A 19,154-nucleotide genomic window follows, 5' to 3' on the forward strand; every position below is an offset into this window, starting at 1 on the left:
ATTCATCACCCATGACTGTCCCCAATTGAGCTCAGAAGCTCAATGTCTATCATGACCTCTCTTTTAGAATGTCCAAGAGCAAGCAAACTATTCCTCCAGGAGAGGGCGCCAACAGACTACTAAAGAGATCATCATTACTCAAAGAAAACCCCAAAAACCAATGCATGATAGGAATAAACAGGTAACTTTCTTTGGAGTGGAAGCGGAGAGATCGCACCAGATGCCAATTCTAGATGTTATCACACCTGTGGTCACTGCAGCAGCAGGTGAATCCACTTTGTCCAAAAGGGATCTATTCCATTCAATTGCAAATGATCTAGATAAGACAGAGAACTGCAGCACGGGGACATAGCCGAGTTGGTCAGGTTGAGTGGTGATGAGTTTGCTATTTGGATGAATAAAGAAAGTCAAAAGTGTGAAAGATAAAAAACAAAAGGAGGAAGTGTGAAAAGTGAATGGGCCAAATTGAGGTGCATATGAAGACGTATGCTTTCTTCCAATTCATTAAATCGGGCTAATATGAATCAGGTGAATTGAGTTCTGCTTTTGGAAACTGGGTTAAGAAGGGGTGCACCGTTCCTGGAGGTACTGCAATACCAGGTCAATGCGTGGAGTGGACAGAGCAAGCTCTTTTTCCATCTCCCTGTTCTAAAAATCCATTTAATATATGGTCCCCAGATAGGGGACGTATCAGATATTAAACTGATAAGAACAGATACTACACTTGATCTTAGCCAAAAGGCCGAGAAGCGATAACCAGAATTGGTTTGGGCCTCGAGTGGCACCCTGGCCTATGCCGGACACATCTTAGGGAGAGAGAGCGAGAGGGAGACAAACCCACGCCTACACAAGACATTTTGTCACCCAAGCCAACCCTTGAAAAGGCTGCTTTGCAGAGCCAAAACAAGAAGAATGGTGCGTTTTGCAGCCGCCGCCCACTGCAATGAATCTGAATAACTCCTCCTTTAGGGCGCAAGCAACTCCCCTCCCCCTTGCAGTCTTTCCAATTCACGATACAAAAAGACGGACAGGACAGGTTGCCTGACTTTCCGTCACTGCCACCCTTTGCCATCCTTACCCGTAGAAAGCCCTTTCATCATCCCCAAACCCTAATCTTTTCCCTTTCCTTCCCAGCCCCCAAACCCTGCCCTCTGTACCTTTCTCACCACCCGCTTCCCTTCTCCTGTCATCCCCCTACCACCCGGGAAAAAAAGAGATTGCCCCCTCCTTCCACTAGCCCACCCTCCCACCCAAAGAACAACTTCTTCTGCGCAGCTTGTTTTCTAGGCAGCAGCGCTATTGTGATGTCATCGGGGGGCATTGTGACAAGCCGCCAGTGTTCCGTCTCTTCATGTTGTGCACAGTTCAAACGGAAAATACATCAACAGGCAGACTACAGAAAAGCTTACTATCAAAGGTTAGAGGGGGGCTTTCTCAGAGGGCTTTTTACAGTTTTTCTATTCCCAATTAGCCGTTTAAGTGTACTTATTGAAAGTAGTAATTCTTTCATAGGCCGCCCTTTCTTAGTATTTGACGTTCCTTATATTGCGGTATGAGGCTTCGCAGTAGGTTGCAAACATTCATCACCCATGACTGTCCCCAATTGAGCTCAGAAGCTCAATGTCTATCATGACCTCTCTTTTAGAATGTCCAAGAGCAAGCAAACTATTCCTCCAGGAGAGGGCGCCAACAGACTACTAAAGAGATCATCATTACTCAAAGAAAACCCCAAAAACCAATGCATGATAGGAATAAACAGGTAACTTTCTTTGGAGTGGAAGCGGAGAGATCGCACCAGATGCCAATTCTAGATGTTATCACACCTGTGGTCACTGCAGCAGCAGGTGAATCCACTTTGTCCAAAAGGGATCTATTCCATTCAATTGCAAATGATCTAGATAAGACAGAGAACTGCAGCACGGGGACATAGCCGAGTTGGTCAGGTTGAGTGGTGATGAGTTTGCTATTTGGATGAATAAAGAAAGTCAAAAGTGTGAAAGATAAAAAACAAAAGGAGGAAGTGTGAAAAGTGAATGGGCCAAATTGAGGTGCATATGAAGACGTATGCTTTCTTCCAATTCATTAAATCGGGCTAATATGAATCAGGTGAATTGAGTTCTGCTTTTGGAAACTGGGTTAAGAAGGGGTGCACCGTTCCTGGAGGTACTGCAATACCAGGTCAATGCGTGGAGTGGACAGAGCAAGCTCTTTTTCCATCTCCCTGTTCTAAAAATCCATTTAATATATGGTCCCCAGATAGGGGACGTATCAGATATTAAACTGATAAGAACAGATACTACACTTGATCTTAGCCAAAAGGCCGAGAAGCGATAACCAGAATTGGTTTGGGCCTCGAGTGGCACCCTGGCCTATGCCGGACACATCTTAGGGAGAGAGAGCGAGAGGGAGACAAACCCACGCCTACACAAGACATTTTGTCACCCAAGCCAACCCTTGAAAAGGCTGCTTTGCAGAGCCAAAACAAGAAGAATGGTGCGTTTTGCAGCCGCCGCCCACTGCAATGAATCTGAATAACTCCTCCTTTAGGGCGCAAGCAACTCCCCTCCCCCTTGCAGTCTTTCCAATTCACGATACAAAAAGACGGACAGGACAGGTTGCCTGACTTTCCGTCACTGCCACCCTTTGCCATCCTTACCCGTAGAAAGCCCTTTCATCATCCCCAAACCCTAATCTTTTCCCTTTCCTTCCCAGCCCCCAAACCCTGCCCTCTGTACCTTTCTCACCACCCGCTTCCCTTCTCCTGTCATCCCCCTACCACCCGGGAAAAAAAGAGATTGCCCCCTCCTTCCACTAGCCCACCCTCCCACCCAAAGAACAACTTCTTCTGCGCAGCTTGTTTTCTAGGCAGCAGCGCTATTGTGATGTCATCGGGGGGCATTGTGACAAGCCGCCAGTGTTCCGTCTCTTCATGTTGTGCACAGTTCAAACGGAAAATACATCAACAGGCAGACTACAGAAAAGCTTACTATCAAAGGTTAGAGGGGGGCTTTCTCAGAGGGCTTTTTACAGTTTTTCTATTCCCAATTAGCCGTTTAAGTGTACTTATTGAAAGTAGTAATTCTTTCATAGGCCGCCCTTTCTTAGTATTTGACGTTCCTTATATTGCGGTATGAGGCTTCGCAGTAGGTTGCAAACATTCATCACCCATGACTGTCCCCAATTGAGCTCAGAAGCTCAATGTCTATCATGACCTCTCTTTTAGAATGTCCAAGAGCAAGCAAACTATTCCTCCAGGAGAGGGCGCCAACAGACTACTAAAGAGATCATCATTACTCAAAGAAAACCCCAAAAACCAATGCATGATAGGAATAAACAGGTAACTTTCTTTGGAGTGGAAGCGGAGAGATCGCACCAGATGCCAATTCTAGATGTTATCACACCTGTGGTCACTGCAGCAGCAGGTGAATCCACTTTGTCCAAAAGGGATCTATTCCATTCAATTGCAAATGATCTAGATAAGACAGAGAACTGCAGCACGGGGACATAGCCGAGTTGGTCAGGTTGAGTGGTGATGAGTTTGCTATTTGGATGAATAAAGAAAGTCAAAAGTGTGAAAGATAAAAAACAAAAGGAGGAAGTGTGAAAAGTGAATGGGCCAAATTGAGGTGCATATGAAGACGTATGCTTTCTTCCAATTCATTAAATCGGGCTAATATGAATCAGGTGAATTGAGTTCTGCTTTTGGAAACTGGGTTAAGAAGGGGTGCACCGTTCCTGGAGGTACTGCAATACCAGGTCAATGCGTGGAGTGGACAGAGCAAGCTCTTTTTCCATCTCCCTGTTCTAAAAATCCATTTAATATATGGTCCCCAGATAGGGGACGTATCAGATATTAAACTGATAAGAACAGATTTTGATTTAATGAAGCTTTCCAAAGCACCACAAAAAATGCATGACCGAAGTCACACCAAAAACAGTGCAAAGGCTAGGATTCGTGTGGACCCCACCGTGAGGAGAGGGTCCCCAAAAATCAACCCCGTCCCTCCGAGCCAGAAGGCCACAGCAAGGGTCAGGGATCTTCGGTGCTCTCCCAAGCCGAAGCCTGGTTGAGCCTTGTCGTTGCTCCCAGCGTCCACCCAGGCATCTTACCCAAGTGGAGTAGAGAGCTACTAGTTGTTGGTTTCGCAGCCGAAACTGCCCGGACCGTCAACCGGTGTTGGTTTCTCAGCCCAAGGCTAACCGGACCTCCAACCGGGTGTTGGTTTCTCAGCCGAAGCTGACCCAGACCTCCAACCGGGTGTTGGTTTCTCAGCCGAAGCTGACCCAGACCTCCAACCGGGTGTTAGTTTCTCAGCCCAAAGCTGACCAGACCTCCGACCGGGATTATAAAAATTTCCCTTCCTAGCCAGAAGGCCGGGATAGGGCAATATGCTCAAAAAGTATGAAAAGGCAAGGTACGGTGTGCTACAGAGCCCAAGCTTGCCGGGGGTCCCAAGCCAGCAAGCTCAGACTCACTCCAGGGTCGTCAGTCCTGGGGCACGTTGTACCATAGCCCCCCACCCTTACTCAGTCTAATAGCCTCGATCCTGGTAGGGCCATGTTTTCCTCTAGATGAATATACTATCCACCCAGAGTACTAGCAAGCGCAACCTTCCAGTGTGCATTGTATCATTGTACTAAGGTGGCCTGGAGCTTAAACCACCTCTTCGAACAACACTACACTTGATCTTAGCCAAAAGGCCGAGAAGCGATAACCAGAATTGGTTTGGGCCTCGAGTGGCACCCTGGCCTATGCCGGACACATCTTAGGGAGAGAGAGCGAGAGGGAGACAAACCCACGCCTACACAAGACATTTTGTCACCCAAGCCAACCCTTGAAAAGGCTGCTTTGCAGAGCCAAAACAAGAAGAATGGTGCGTTTTGCAGCCGCCGCCCACTGCAATGAATCTGAATAACTCCTCCTTTAGGGCGCAAGCAACTCCCCTCCCCCTTGCAGTCTTTCCAATTCACGATACAAAAAGACGGACAGGACAGGTTGCCTGACTTTCCGTCACTGCCACCCTTTGCCATCCTTACCCGTAGAAAGCCCTTTCATCATCCCCAAACCCTAATCTTTTCCCTTTCCTTCCCAGCCCCCAAACCCTGCCCTCTGTACCTTTCTCACCACCCGCTTCCCTTCTCCTGTCATCCCCCTACCACCCGGGAAAAAAAGAGATTGCCCCCTCCTTCCACTAGCCCACCCTCCCACCCAAAGAACAACTTCTTCTGCGCAGCTTGTTTTCTAGGCAGCAGCGCTATTGTGATGTCATCGGGGGGCATTGTGACAAGCCGCCAGTGTTCCGTCTCTTCATGTTGTGCACAGTTCAAACGGAAAATACATCAACAGGCAGACTACAGAAAAGCTTACTATCAAAGGTTAGAGGGGGGCTTTCTCAGAGGGCTTTTTACAGTTTTTCTATTCCCAATTAGCCGTTTAAGTGTACTTATTGAAAGTAGTAATTCTTTCATAGGCCGCCCTTTCTTAGTATTTGACGTTCCTTATATTGCGGTATGAGGCTTCGCAGTAGGTTGCAAACATTCATCACCCATGACTGTCCCCAATTGAGCTCAGAAGCTCAATGTCTATCATGACCTCTCTTTTAGAATGTCCAAGAGCAAGCAAACTATTCCTCCAGGAGAGGGCGCCAACAGACTACTAAAGAGATCATCATTACTCAAAGAAAACCCCAAAAACCAATGCATGATAGGAATAAACAGGTAACTTTCTTTGGAGTGGAAGCGGAGAGATCGCACCAGATGCCAATTCTAGATGTTATCACACCTGTGGTCACTGCAGCAGCAGGTGAATCCACTTTGTCCAAAAGGGATCTATTCCATTCAATTGCAAATGATCTAGATAAGACAGAGAACTGCAGCACGGGGACATAGCCGAGTTGGTCAGGTTGAGTGGTGATGAGTTTGCTATTTGGATGAATAAAGAAAGTCAAAAGTGTGAAAGATAAAAAACAAAAGGAGGAAGTGTGAAAAGTGAATGGGCCAAATTGAGGTGCATATGAAGACGTATGCTTTCTTCCAATTCATTAAATCGGGCTAATATGAATCAGGTGAATTGAGTTCTGCTTTTGGAAACTGGGTTAAGAAGGGGTGCACCGTTCCTGGAGGTACTGCAATACCAGGTCAATGCGTGGAGTGGACAGAGCAAGCTCTTTTTCCATCTCCCTGTTCTAAAAATCCATTTAATATATGGTCCCCAGATAGGGGACGTATCAGATATTAAACTGATAAGAACAGATACTACACTTGATCTTAGCCAAAAGGCCGAGAAGCGATAACCAGAATTGGTTTGGGCCTCGAGTGGCACCCTGGCCTATGCCGGACACATCTTAGGGAGAGAGAGCGAGAGGGAGACAAACCCACGCCTACACAAGACATTTTGTCACCCAAGCCAACCCTTGAAAAGGCTGCTTTGCAGAGCCAAAACAAGAAGAATGGTGCGTTTTGCAGCCGCCGCCCACTGCAATGAATCTGAATAACTCCTCCTTTAGGGCGCAAGCAACTCCCCTCCCCCTTGCAGTCTTTCCAATTCACGATACAAAAAGACGGACAGGACAGGTTGCCTGACTTTCCGTCACTGCCACCCTTTGCCATCCTTACCCGTAGAAAGCCCTTTCATCATCCCCAAACCCTAATCTTTTCCCTTTCCTTCCAGCCCCCAAACCCTGCCCTCTGTACCTTTCTCACCACCCGCTTCCCTTCTCCTGTCATCCCCCTACCACCCGGGAAAAAAAGAGATTGCCCCCTCCTTCCACTAGCCCACCCTCCCACCCAAAGAACAACTTCTTCTGCGCGAGCTTGTTTTCTAGGCAGCAGCGCTATTGTGATGTCATCGGGGGGCATTGTGACAAGCCGCCAGTGTTCCGTCTCTTCATGTTGTGCACAGTTCAAACGGAAAATACATCAACAGGCAGACTACAGAAAAGCTTACTATCAAAGGTTAGAGGGGGCTTTCTCAGAGGGCTTTTTACAGTTTTTCTATTCCCAATTAGCCGTTTAAGTGTACTTATTGAAAGTAGTAATTCTTTCATAGGCCGCCCTTTCTTAGTATTTGACGTTCCTTATATTGCGGTATGAGGCTTCGCAGTAGGTTGCAAACATTCATCACCCATGACTGTCCCAATTGAGCTCAGAAGCTCAATGTCTATCATGACCTCTCTTTTAGAATGTCCAAGAGCAAGCAAACTATTCCTCCAGGAGAGGGCGCCAACAGACTACTAAAGAGATCATCATTACTCAAAGAAAACCCCAAAAACCAATGCATGATAGGAATAAACAGGTAACTTTCTTTGGAGTGGAAGCGGAGAGATCGCACCAGATGCCAATTCTAGATGTTATCACACCTGTGGTCACTGCAGCAGCAGGTGAATCCACTTTGTCCAAAAGGGATCTATTCCATTCAATTGCAAATGATCTAGATAAGACAGAGAACTGCAGCACGGGGACATAGCCGAGTTGGTCAGGTTGAGTGGTGATGAGTTTGCTATTTGGATGAATAAAGAAAGTCAAAAGTGTGAAAGATAAAAAACAAAAGGAGGAAGTGTGAAAAGTGAATGGGCCAAATTGAGGTGCATATGAAGACGTATGCTTTCTTCCAATTCATTAAATCGGGCTAATATGAATCAGGTGAATTGAGTTCTGCTTTTGGAAACTGGGTTAAGAAGGGGTGCACCGTTCCTGGAGGTACTGCAATACCAGGTCAATGCGTGGAGTGGACAGAGCAAGCTCTTTTTCCATCTCCCTGTTCTAAAAATCCATTTAATATATGGTCCCCAGATAGGGGACGTATCAGATATTAAACTGATAAGAACAGATACTACACTTGATCTTAGCCAAAAGGCCGAGAAGCGATAACCAGAATTGGTTTGGGCCTCGAGTGGCACCCTGGCCTATGCCGGACACATCTTAGGGAGAGAGAGCGAGAGGGAGACAAACCCACGCCTACACAAGACATTTTGTCACCCAAGCCAACCCTTGAAAAGGCTGCTTTGCAGAGCCAAAACAAGAAGAATGGTGCGTTTTGCAGCCGCCGCCCACTGCAATGAATCTGAATAACTCCTCCTTTAGGGCGCAAGCAACTCCCCTCCCCCTTGCAGTCTTTCCAATTCACGATACAAAAAGACGGACAGGACAGGTTGCCTGACTTTCCGTCACTGCCACCCTTTGCCATCCTTACCCGTAGAAAGCCCTTTCATCATCCCCAAACCCTAATCTTTTCCCTTTCCTTCCCAGCCCCCAAACCCTGCCCTCTGTACCTTTCTCACCACCCGCTTCCCTTCTCCTGTCATCCCCCTACCACCCGGGAAAAAAAGAGATTGCCCCCTCCTTCCACTAGCCCACCCTCCCACCCAAAGAACAACTTCTTCTGCGCAGCTTGTTTTCTAGGCAGCAGCGCTATTGTGATGTCATCGGGGGGCATTGTGACAAGCCGCCAGTGTTCCGTCTCTTCATGTTGTGCACAGTTCAAACGGAAAATACATCAACAGGCAGACTACAGAAAAGCTTACTATCAAAGGTTAGAGGGGGGCTTTCTCAGAGGGCTTTTTACAGTTTTTCTATTCCCAATTAGCCGTTTAAGTGTACTTATTGAAAGTAGTAATTCTTTCATAGGCCGCCCTTTCTTAGTATTTGACGTTCCTTATATTGCGGTATGAGGCTTCGCAGTAGGTTGCAAACATTCATCACCCATGACTGTCCCCAATTGAGCTCAGAAGCTCAATGTCTATCATGACCTCTCTTTTAGAATGTCCAAGAGCAAGCAAACTATTCCTCCAGGAGAGGGCGCCAACAGACTACTAAAGAGATCATCATTACTCAAAGAAAACCCCAAAAACCAATGCATGATAGGAATAAACAGGTAACTTTCTTTGGAGTGGAAGCGGAGAGATCGCACCAGATGCCAATTCTAGATGTTATCACACCTGTGGTCACTGCAGCAGCAGGTGAATCCACTTTGTCCAAAAGGGATCTATTCCATTCAATTGCAAATGATCTAGATAAGACAGAGAACTGCAGCACGGGGACATAGCCGAGTTGGTCAGGTTGAGTGGTGATGAGTTTGCTATTTGGATGAATAAAGAAAGTCAAAAGTGTGAAAGATAAAAAACAAAAGGAGGAAGTGTGAAAAGTGAATGGGCCAAATTGAGGTGCATATGAAGACGTATGCTTTCTTCCAATTCATTAAATCGGGCTAATATGAATCAGGTGAATTGAGTTCTGCTTTTGGAAACTGGGTTAAGAAGGGGTGCACCGTTCCTGGAGGTACTGCAATACCAGGTCAATGCGTGGAGTGGACAGAGCAAGCTCTTTTTCCATCTCCCTGTTCTAAAAATCCATTTAATATATGGTCCCCAGATAGGGGACGTATCAGATATTAAACTGATAAGAACAGATACTACACTTGATCTTAGCCAAAAGGCCGAGAAGCGATAACCAGAATTGGTTTGGGCCTCGAGTGGCACCCTGGCCTATGCCGGACACATCTTAGGGAGAGAGAGCGAGAGGGAGACAAACCCACGCCTACACAAGACATTTTGTCACCCAAGCCAACCCTTGAAAAGGCTGCTTTGCAGAGCCAAAACAAGAAGAATGGTGCGTTTTGCAGCCGCCGCCCACTGCAATGAATCTGAATAACTCCTCCTTTAGGGCGCAAGCAACTCCCCTCCCCCTTGCAGTCTTTCCAATTCACGATACAAAAAGACGGACAGGACAGGTTGCCTGACTTTCCGTCACTGCCACCCTTTGCCATCCTTACCCGTAGAAAGCCCTTTCATCATCCCCAAACCCTAATCTTTTCCCTTTCCTTCCCAGCCCCCAAACCCTGCCCTCTGTACCTTTCTCACCACCCGCTTCCCTTCTCCTGTCATCCCCCTACCACCCGGGAAAAAAAGAGATTGCCCCCTCCTTCCACTAGCCCACCCTCCCACCCAAAGAACAACTTCTTCTGCGCAGCTTGTTTTCTAGGCAGCAGCGCTATTGTGATGTCATCGGGGGGCATTGTGACAAGCCGCCAGTGTTCCGTCTCTTCATGTTGTGCACAGTTCAAACGGAAAATACATCAACAGGCAGACTACAGAAAAGCTTACTATCAAAGGTTAGAGGGGGGCTTTCTCAGAGGGCTTTTTACAGTTTTTCTATTCCCAATTAGCCGTTTAAGTGTACTTATTGAAAGTAGTAATTCTTTCATAGGCCGCCCTTTCTTAGTATTTGACGTTCCTTATATTGCGGTATGAGGCTTCGCAGTAGGTTGCAAACATTCATCACCCATGACTGTCCCCAATTGAGCTCAGAAGCTCAATGTCTATCATGACCTCTCTTTTAGAATGTCCAAGAGCAAGCAAACTATTCCTCCAGGAGAGGGCGCCAACAGACTACTAAAGAGATCATCATTACTCAAAGAAAACCCCAAAAACCAATGCATGATAGGAATAAACAGGTAACTTTCTTTGGAGTGGAAGCGGAGAGATCGCACCAGATGCCAATTCTAGATGTTATCACACCTGTGGTCACTGCAGCAGCAGGTGAATCCACTTTGTCCAAAAGGGATCTATTCCATTCAATTGCAAATGATCTAGATAAGACAGAGAACTGCAGCACGGGGACATAGCCGAGTTGGTCAGGTTGAGTGGTGATGAGTTTGCTATTTGGATGAATAAAGAAAGTCAAAAGTGTGAAAGATAAAAAACAAAAGGAGGAAGTGTGAAAAGTGAATGGGCCAAATTGAGGTGCATATGAAGACGTATGCTTTCTTCCAATTCATTAAATCGGGCTAATATGAATCAGGTGAATTGAGTTCTGCTTTTGGAAACTGGGTTAAGAAGGGGTGCACCGTTCCTGGAGGTACTGCAATACCAGGTCAATGCGTGGAGTGGACAGAGCAAGCTCTTTTTCCATCTCCCTGTTCTAAAAATCCATTTAATATATGGTCCCCAGATAGGGGACGTATCAGATATTAAACTGATAAGAACAGATACTACACTTGATCTTAGCCAAAAGGCCGAGAAGCGATAACCAGAATTGGTTTGGGCCTCGAGTGGCACCCTGGCCTATGCCGGACACATCTTAGGGAGAGAGAGCGAGAGGGAGACAAACCCACGCCTACACAAGACATTTTGTCACCCAAGCCAACCCTTGAAAAGGCTGCTTTGCAGAGCCAAAACAAGAAGAATGGTGCGTTTTGCAGCCGCCGCCCACTGCAATGAATCTGAATAACTCCTCCTTTAGGGCGCAAGCAACTCCCCTCCCCCTTGCAGTCTTTCCAATTCACGATACAAAAAGACGGACAGGACAGGTTGCCTGACTTTCCGTCACTGCCACCCTTTGCCATCCTTACCCGTAGAAAGCCCTTTCATCATCCCCAAACCCTAATCTTTTCCCTTTCCTTCCCAGCCCCCAAACCCTGCCCTCTGTACCTTTCTCACCACCCGCTTCCCTTCTCCTGTCATCCCCCTACCACCCGGGAAAAAAAGAGATTGCCCCCTCCTTCCACTAGCCCACCCTCCCACCCAAAGAACAACTTCTTCTGCGCAGCTTGTTTTCTAGGCAGCAGCGCTATTGTGATGTCATCGGGGGGCATTGTGACAAGCCGCCAGTGTTCCGTCTCTTCATGTTGTGCACAGTTCAAACGGAAAATACATCAACAGGCAGACTACAGAAAAGCTTACTATCAAAGGTTAGAGGGGGGCTTTCTCAGAGGGCTTTTTACAGTTTTTCTATTCCCAATTAGCCGTTTAAGTGTACTTATTGAAAGTAGTAATTCTTTCATAGGCCGCCCTTTCTTAGTATTTGACGTTCCTTATATTGCGGTATGAGGCTTCGCAGTAGGTTGCAAACATTCATCACCCATGACTGTCCCCAATTGAGCTCAGAAGCTCAATGTCTATCATGACCTCTCTTTTAGAATGTCCAAGAGCAAGCAAACTATTCCTCCAGGAGAGGGCGCCAACAGACTACTAAAGAGATCATCATTACTCAAAGAAAACCCCAAAAACCAATGCATGATAGGAATAAACAGGTAACTTTCTTTGGAGTGGAAGCGGAGAGATCGCACCAGATGCCAATTCTAGATGTTATCACACCTGTGGTCACTGCAGCAGCAGGTGAATCCACTTTGTCCAAAAGGGATCTATTCCATTCAATTGCAAATGATCTAGATAAGACAGAGAACTGCAGCACGGGGACATAGCCGAGTTGGTCAGGTTGAGTGGTGATGAGTTTGCTATTTGGATGAATAAAGAAAGTCAAAAGTGTGAAAGATAAAAAACAAAAGGAGGAAGTGTGAAAAGTGAATGGGCCAAATTGAGGTGCATATGAAGACGTATGCTTTCTTCCAATTCATTAAATCGGGCTAATATGAATCAGGTGAATTGAGTTCTGCTTTTGGAAACTGGGTTAAGAAGGGGTGCACCGTTCCTGGAGGTACTGCAATACCAGGTCAATGCGTGGAGTGGACAGAGCAAGCTCTTTTTCCATCTCCCTGTTCTAAAAATCCATTTAATATATGGTCCCCAGATAGGGGACGTATCAGATATTAAACTGATAAGAACAGATACTACACTTGATCTTAGCCAAAAGGCCGAGAAGCGATAACCAGAATTGGTTTGGGCCTCGAGTGGCACCCTGGCCTATGCCGGACACATCTTAGGGAGAGAGAGCGAGAGGGAGACAAACCCACGCCTACACAAGACATTTTGTCACCCAAGCCAACCCTTGAAAAGGCTGCTTTGCAGAGCCAAAACAAGAAGAATGGTGCGTTTTGCAGCCGCCGCCCACTGCAATGAATCTGAATAACTCCTCCTTTAGGGCGCAAGCAACTCCCCTCCCCCTTGCAGTCTTTCCAATTCACGATACAAAAAGACGGACAGGACAGGTTGCCTGACTTTCCGTCACTGCCACCCTTTGCCATCCTTACCCGTAGAAAGCCCTTTCATCATCCCCAAACCCTAATCTTTTCCCTTTCCTTCCCAGCCCCCAAACCCTGCCCTCTGTACCTTTCTCACCACCCGCTTCCCTTCTCCTGTCATCCCCCTACCACCCGGGAAAAAAAGAGATTGCCCCCTCCTTCCACTAGCCCACCCTCCCACCCAAAGAACAACTTCTTCTGCGCAGCTTGTTTTCTAGGCAGCAGCGCTATTGTGATGTCATCGGGGGGCATTGTGACAAGCAGCCAGTGTTCCGTCTCTTCATGTTGTGCACAGTTCAAACGGAAAATACATCAACAGGCAGACTACAGAAAAGCTTACTATCAAAGGTTAGAGGGGGGCTTTTTCTCAGAGGGCTTTTTACAGTTTTTCTATTCCCAATTAGCCGTTTAAGTGTACTTATTGAAAGTAGTAATTCTTTCATAGGCCGCCCTTTCTTAGTATTTGACGTTCCTTATATTGCGGTATGAGGCTTCGCAGTAGGTTGCAAACATTCATCACCCATGACTGTCCCCAATTGAGCTCAGAAGCTCAATGTCTATCATGACCTCTCTTTTAGAATGTCCAAGAGCAAGCAAACTATTCCTCCAGGAGAGGGCGCCAACAGACTACTAAAGAGATCATCATTACTCAAAGAAAACCCCAAAAACCAATGCATGATAGGAATAAACAGGTAACTTTCTTTGGAGTGGAAGCGGAGAGATCGCACCAGATGCCAATTCTAGATGTTATCACACCTGTGGTCACTGCAGCAGCAGGTGAATCCACTTTGTCCAAAAGGGATCTATTCCATTCAATTGCAAATGATCTAGATAAGACAGAGAACTGCAGCACGGGGACATAGCCGAGTTGGTCAGGTTGAGTGGTGATGAGTTTGCTATTTGGATGAATAAAGAAAGTCAAAAGTGTGAAAGATAAAAAACAAAAGGAGGAAGTGTGAAAAGTGAATGGGCCAAATTGAGGTGCATATGAAGACGTATGCTTTCTTCCAATTCATTAAATCGGGCTAATATGAATCAGGTGAATTGAGTTCTGCTTTTGGAAACTGGGTTAAGAAGGGGTGCACCGTTCCTGGAGGTACTGCAATACCAGGTCAATGCGTGGAGTGGACAGAGCAAGCTCTTTTTCCATCTCCCTGTTCTAAAAATCCATTTAATATATGGTCCCCAGATAGGGGACGTATCAGATATTAAACTGATAAGAACAGATACTACACTTGATCTTAGCCAAAAGGCCGAGAAGCGATAACCAGAATTGGTTTGGGCCTCGAGTGGCACCCTGGCCTATGCCGGACACATCTTAGGGAGAGAGAGCGAGAGGGAGACAAACCCACGCCTACACAAGACATTTTGTCACCCAAGCCAACCCTTGAAAAGGCTGCTTTGCAGAGCCAAAACAAGAAGAATGGTGCGTTTTGCAGCCGCCGCCCACTGCAATGAATCTGAATAACTCCTCCTTTAGGGCGCAAGCAACTCCCCTCCCCCTTGCAGTCTTTCCAATTCACGATACAAAAAGACGGACAGGACAGGTTGCCTGACTTTCCGTCACTGCCACCCTTTGCCATCCTTACCCGTAGAAAGCCCTTTCATCATCCCCAAACCCTAATCTTTTCCCTTTCCTTCCCAGCCCCCAAACCCTGCCCTCTGTACCTTTCTCACCACCCGCTTCCCTTCTCCTGTCATCCCCCTACCACCCGGGAAAAAAAGAGATTGCCCCCTCCTTCCACTAGCCCACCCTCCCACCCAAAGAACAACTTCTTCTGCGCAGCTTGTTTTCTAGGCAGCAGCGCTATTGTGATGTCATCGGGGGGCATTGTGACAAGCCGCCAGTGTTCCGTCTCTTCATGTTGTGCACAGTTCAAACGGAAAATACATCAACAGGCAGACTACAGAAAAGCTTACTATCAAAGGTTAGAGGGGGGCTTTCTCAGAGGGCTTTTTACAGTTTTTCTATTCCCAATTAGCCGTTTAAGTGTACTTATTGAAAGTAGTAATTCTTTCATAGGCCGCCCTTTCTTAGTATTTGACGTTCCTTATATTGCGGTATGAGGCTTCGCAGTAGGTTGCAAACATTCATCACCCATGACTGTCCCCAATTGAGCTCAGAAGCTCAATGTCTATCATGACCTCTCTTTTAGAATGTCCAAGAGCAAGCAAACTATTCCTCCAGGAGAGGGCGCCAACAGACTACTAAAGAGATCATCATTACTCAAAGAAAACCCCAAAAACCAATGCATGATAGGAATAAACAGGTAACTTTCTTTGGAGTGGAAGCGGAGAGATCGCACCAGATGCCAATTCTAGATGTTATCACACCTGTGGTCACTGCAGCAGCAGGTGAATCCACTTTGTCCAAAAGGGATCTATTCCATTCAATTGCAAATGATCTAGATAAGACAGAGAACTGCAGCACGGGGACATAGCCGAGTTGGTCAGGTTGAGTGGTGATGAGTTTGCTATTTGGATGAATAAAGAAAGTCAAAAGTGTGAAAGATAAAAAACAAAAGGAGGAAGTGTGAAAAGTGAATGGGCCAAATTGAGGTGCATATGAAGACGTATGCTTTCTTCCAATTCATTAAATCGGGCTAATATGAATCAGGTGAATTGAGTTCTGCTTTTGGAAACTGGGTTAAGAAGGGGTGCACCGTTCCTGGAGGTACTGCAATACCAGGTCAATGCGTGGAGTGGACAGAGCAAGCTCTTTTTCCATCTCCCTGTTCTAAAAATCCATTTAATATATGGTCCCCAGATAGGGGACGTATCAGATATTAAACTGATAAGAACAGATACTACACTTGATCTTAGCCAAAAGGCCGAGAAGCGATAACCAGAATTGGTTTGGGCCTCGAGTGGCACCCTGGCCTATGCCGGACACATCTTAGGGAGAGAGAGCGAGAGGGAGACAAACCCACGCCTACACAAGACATTTTGTCACCCAAGCCAACCCTTGAAAAGGCTGCTTTGCAGAGCCAAAACAAGAAGAATGGTGCGTTTTGCAGCCGCCGCCCACTGCAATGAATCTGAATAACTCCTCCTTTAGGGCGCAAGCAACTCCCCTCCCCCTTGCAGTCTTTCCAATTCACGATACAAAAAGACGGACAGGACAGGTTGCCTGACTTTCCGTCACTGCCACCCTTTGCCATCCTTACCCGTAGAAAGCCCTTTCATCATCCCCAAACCCTAATCTTTTCCCTTTCCTTCCCAGCCCCCAAACCCTGCCCTCTGTACCTTTCTCACCACCCGCTTCCCTTCTCCTGTCATCCCCCTACCACCCGGGAAAAAAAGAGATTGCCCCCTCCTTCCACTAGCCCACCCTCCCACCCAAAGAACAACTTCTTCTGCGCAGCTTGTTTTCTAGGCAGCAGCGCTATTGTGATGTCATCGGGGGGCATTGTGACAAGCCGCCAGTGTTCCGTCTCTTCATGTTGTGCACAGTTCAAACGGAAAATACATCAACAGGCAGACTACAGAAAAGCTTACTATCAAAGGTTAGAGGGGGGCTTTCTCAGAGGGCTTTTTACAGTTTTTCTATTCCCAATTAGCCGTTTAAGTGTACTTATTGAAAGTAGTAATTCTTTCATAGGCCGCCCTTTCTTAGTATTTGACGTTCCTTATATTGCGGTATGAGGCTTCGCAGTAGGTTGCAAACATTCATCACCCATGACTGTCCCCAATTGAGCTCAGAAGCTCAATGTCTATCATGACCTCTCTTTTAGAATGTCCAAGAGCAAGCAAACTATTCCTCCAGGAGAGGGCGCCAACAGACTACTAAAGAGATCATCATTACTCAAAGAAAACCCCAAAAACCAATGCATGATAGGAATAAACAGGTAACTTTCTTTGGAGTGGAAGCGGAGAGATCGCACCAGATGCCAATTCTAGATGTTATCACACCTGTGGTCACTGCAGCAGCAGGTGAATCCACTTTGTCCAAAAGGGATCTATTCCATTCAATTGCAAATGATCTAGATAAGACAGAGAACTGCAGCACGGGGACATAGCCGAGTTGGTCAGGTTGAGTGGTGATGAGTTTGCTATTTGGATGAATAAAGAAAGTCAAAAGTGTGAAAGATAAAAAACAAAAGGAGGAAGTGTGAAAAGTGAATGGGCCAAATTGAGGTGCATATGAAGACGTATGCTTTCTTCCAATTCATTAAATCGGGCTAATATGAATCAGGTGAATTGAGTTCTGCTTTTGGAAACTGGGTTAAGAAGGGGTGCACCGTTCCTGGAGGTACTGCAATACCAGGTCAATGCGTGGAGTGGACAGAGCAAGCTCTTTTTCCATCTCCCTGTTCTAAAAATCCATTTAATATATGGTCCCCAGATAGGGGACGTATCAGATATTAAACTGATAAGAACAGATACTACACTTGATCTTAGCCAAAAGGCCGAGAAGCGATAACCAGAATTGGTTTGGGCCTCGAGTGGCACCCTGGCCTATGCCGGACACATCTTAGGGAGAGAGAGCGAGAGGGAGACAAACCCACGCCTACACAAGACATTTTGTCACCCAAGCCAACCCTTGAAAAGGCTGCTTTGCAGAGCCAAAACAAGAAGAATGGTGCGTTTTGCAGCCGCCGCCCACTGCAATGAATCTGAATAACTCCTCCTTTAGGGCGCAAGCAACTCCCCTCCCCCTTGCAGTCTTTCCAATTCACGATACAAAAAGACGGACAGGACAGGTTGCCTGACTTTCCGTCACTGCCACCCTTTGCCATCCTTACCCGTAGAAAGCCCTTTCATCATCCCCAAACCCTAATCTTTTCCCTTTCCTTCCCAGCCCCCAAACCCTGCCCTCTGTACCTTTCTCACCACCCGCTTCCCTTCTCCTGTCATCCCCCTACCACCCGGGAAAAAAAGAGATTGCCCCCTCCTTCCACTAGCCCACCCTCCCACCCAAAGAACAACTTCTTCTGCGCAGCTTGTTTTCTAGGCAGCAGCGCTATTGTGATGTCATCGGGGGGCATTGTGACAAGCCGCCAGTGTTCCGTCTCTTCATGTTGTGCACAGTTCAAACGGAAAATACATCAACAGGCAGACTACAGAAAAGCTTACTATCAAAGGTTAGAGGGGGGCTTTCTCAGAGGGCTTTTTACAGTTTTTCTATTCCCAATTAGCCGTTTAAGTGTACTTATTGAAAGTAGTAATTCTTTCATAGGCCGCCCTTTCTTAGTATTTGACGTTCCTTATATTGCGGTATGAGGCTTCGCAGTAGGTTGCAAACATTCATCACCCATGACTGTCCCCAATTGAGCTCAGAAGCTCAATGTCTATCATGACCTCTCTTTTAGAATGTCCAAGAGCAAGCAAACTATTCCTCCAGGAGAGGGCGCCAACAGACTACTAAAGAGATCATCATTACTCAAAGAAAACCCCAAAAACCAATGCATGATAGGAATAAACAGGTAACTTTCTTTGGAGTGGAAGCGGAGAGATCGCACCAGATGCCAATTCTAGATGTTATCACACCTGTGGTCACTGCAGCAGCAGGTGAATCCACTTTGTCCAAAAGGGATCTATTCCATTCAATTGCAAATGATCTAGATAAGACAGAGAACTGCAGCACGGGGACATAGCCGAGTTGGTCAGGTTGAGTGGTGATGAGTTTGCTATTTGGATGAATAAAGAAAGTCAAAAGTGTGAAAGATAAAAAACAAAAGGAGGAAGTGTGAAAAGTGAATGGGCCAAATTGAGGTGCATATGAAGACGTATGCTTTCTTCCAATTCATTAAATCGGGCTAATATGAATCAGGTGAATTGAGTTCTGCTTTTGGAAACTGGGTTAAGAAGGGGTGCACCGTTCCTGGAGGTACTGCAATACCAGGTCAATGCGTGGAGTGGACAGAGCAAGCTCTTTTTCCATCTCCCTGTTCTAAAAATCCATTTAATATATGGTCCCCAGATAGGGGACGTATCAGATATTAAACTGATAAGAACAGATACTACACTTGATCTTAGCCAAAAGGCCGAGAAGCGATAACCAGAATTGGTTTGGGCCTCGAGTGGCACCCTGGCCTATGCCGGACACATCTTAGGGAGAGAGAGCGAGAGGGAGACAAACCCACGCCTACACAAGACATTTTGTCACCCAAGCCAACCCTTGAAAAGGCTGCTTTGCAGAGCCAAAACAAGAAGAATGGTGCGTTTTGCAGCCGCCGCCCACTGCAATGAATCTGAATAACTCCTCCTTTAGGGCGCAAGCAACTCCCCTCCCCTT

At 46.6% G+C, this 19,154-nt stretch overlaps 12 non-coding genes across 12 annotated transcripts; all 12 read right to left on the bottom strand.

Annotated features, from left to right (window-relative positions):
- Positions 1-563: 563 nt before the first annotated feature.
- On the bottom strand, positions 564-754 carry LOC142279954 (U2 spliceosomal RNA). Its single transcript, XR_012742335.1, has one exon. It is a non-coding gene; the product is annotated as a U2 spliceosomal RNA (small nuclear RNA).
- Positions 755-2,141: 1,387 nt separating this feature from the next.
- On the bottom strand, positions 2,142-2,332 carry LOC142279955 (U2 spliceosomal RNA). The gene has a single exon (XR_012742336.1). It is a non-coding gene; the product is annotated as a U2 spliceosomal RNA (small nuclear RNA).
- A 1,387-nt stretch (positions 2,333-3,719) lies between these two features.
- LOC142279969 (U2 spliceosomal RNA) lies at positions 3,720-3,915 on the bottom strand. Its single transcript, XR_012742348.1, has one exon. It is a non-coding gene; the product is annotated as a U2 spliceosomal RNA (small nuclear RNA).
- Positions 3,916-6,100: 2,185 nt separating this feature from the next.
- LOC142279956 (U2 spliceosomal RNA) lies at positions 6,101-6,291 on the bottom strand. Its single transcript, XR_012742337.1, has one exon. It is a non-coding gene; the product is annotated as a U2 spliceosomal RNA (small nuclear RNA).
- Positions 6,292-7,676: 1,385 nt separating this feature from the next.
- Positions 7,677-7,867, bottom strand: LOC142279957 (U2 spliceosomal RNA). Its single transcript, XR_012742338.1, has one exon. It is a non-coding gene; the product is annotated as a U2 spliceosomal RNA (small nuclear RNA).
- A 1,387-nt stretch (positions 7,868-9,254) lies between these two features.
- On the bottom strand, positions 9,255-9,445 carry LOC142279958 (U2 spliceosomal RNA). Its single transcript, XR_012742339.1, has one exon. It is a non-coding gene; the product is annotated as a U2 spliceosomal RNA (small nuclear RNA).
- A 1,387-nt stretch (positions 9,446-10,832) lies between these two features.
- Positions 10,833-11,023, bottom strand: LOC142279960 (U2 spliceosomal RNA). The gene has a single exon (XR_012742340.1). It is a non-coding gene; the product is annotated as a U2 spliceosomal RNA (small nuclear RNA).
- A 1,387-nt stretch (positions 11,024-12,410) lies between these two features.
- LOC142279962 (U2 spliceosomal RNA) lies at positions 12,411-12,601 on the bottom strand. Its single transcript, XR_012742342.1, has one exon. It is a non-coding gene; the product is annotated as a U2 spliceosomal RNA (small nuclear RNA).
- Positions 12,602-13,990: 1,389 nt separating this feature from the next.
- Positions 13,991-14,181, bottom strand: LOC142279963 (U2 spliceosomal RNA). The gene has a single exon (XR_012742343.1). It is a non-coding gene; the product is annotated as a U2 spliceosomal RNA (small nuclear RNA).
- Positions 14,182-15,568: 1,387 nt separating this feature from the next.
- Positions 15,569-15,759, bottom strand: LOC142279964 (U2 spliceosomal RNA). Its single transcript, XR_012742344.1, has one exon. It is a non-coding gene; the product is annotated as a U2 spliceosomal RNA (small nuclear RNA).
- Positions 15,760-17,146: 1,387 nt separating this feature from the next.
- LOC142279966 (U2 spliceosomal RNA) lies at positions 17,147-17,337 on the bottom strand. The gene has a single exon (XR_012742345.1). It is a non-coding gene; the product is annotated as a U2 spliceosomal RNA (small nuclear RNA).
- A 1,387-nt stretch (positions 17,338-18,724) lies between these two features.
- Positions 18,725-18,915, bottom strand: LOC142279967 (U2 spliceosomal RNA). Its single transcript, XR_012742346.1, has one exon. It is a non-coding gene; the product is annotated as a U2 spliceosomal RNA (small nuclear RNA).
- Positions 18,916-19,154: the final 239 nt, after the last annotated feature.

This window comes from Anomaloglossus baeobatrachus, unplaced genomic scaffold, assembly GCF_048569485.1.
Source record: "Anomaloglossus baeobatrachus isolate aAnoBae1 unplaced genomic scaffold, aAnoBae1.hap1 Scaffold_4456, whole genome shotgun sequence".
Taxonomy (NCBI): domain Eukaryota; kingdom Metazoa; phylum Chordata; class Amphibia; order Anura; family Aromobatidae; genus Anomaloglossus; species Anomaloglossus baeobatrachus.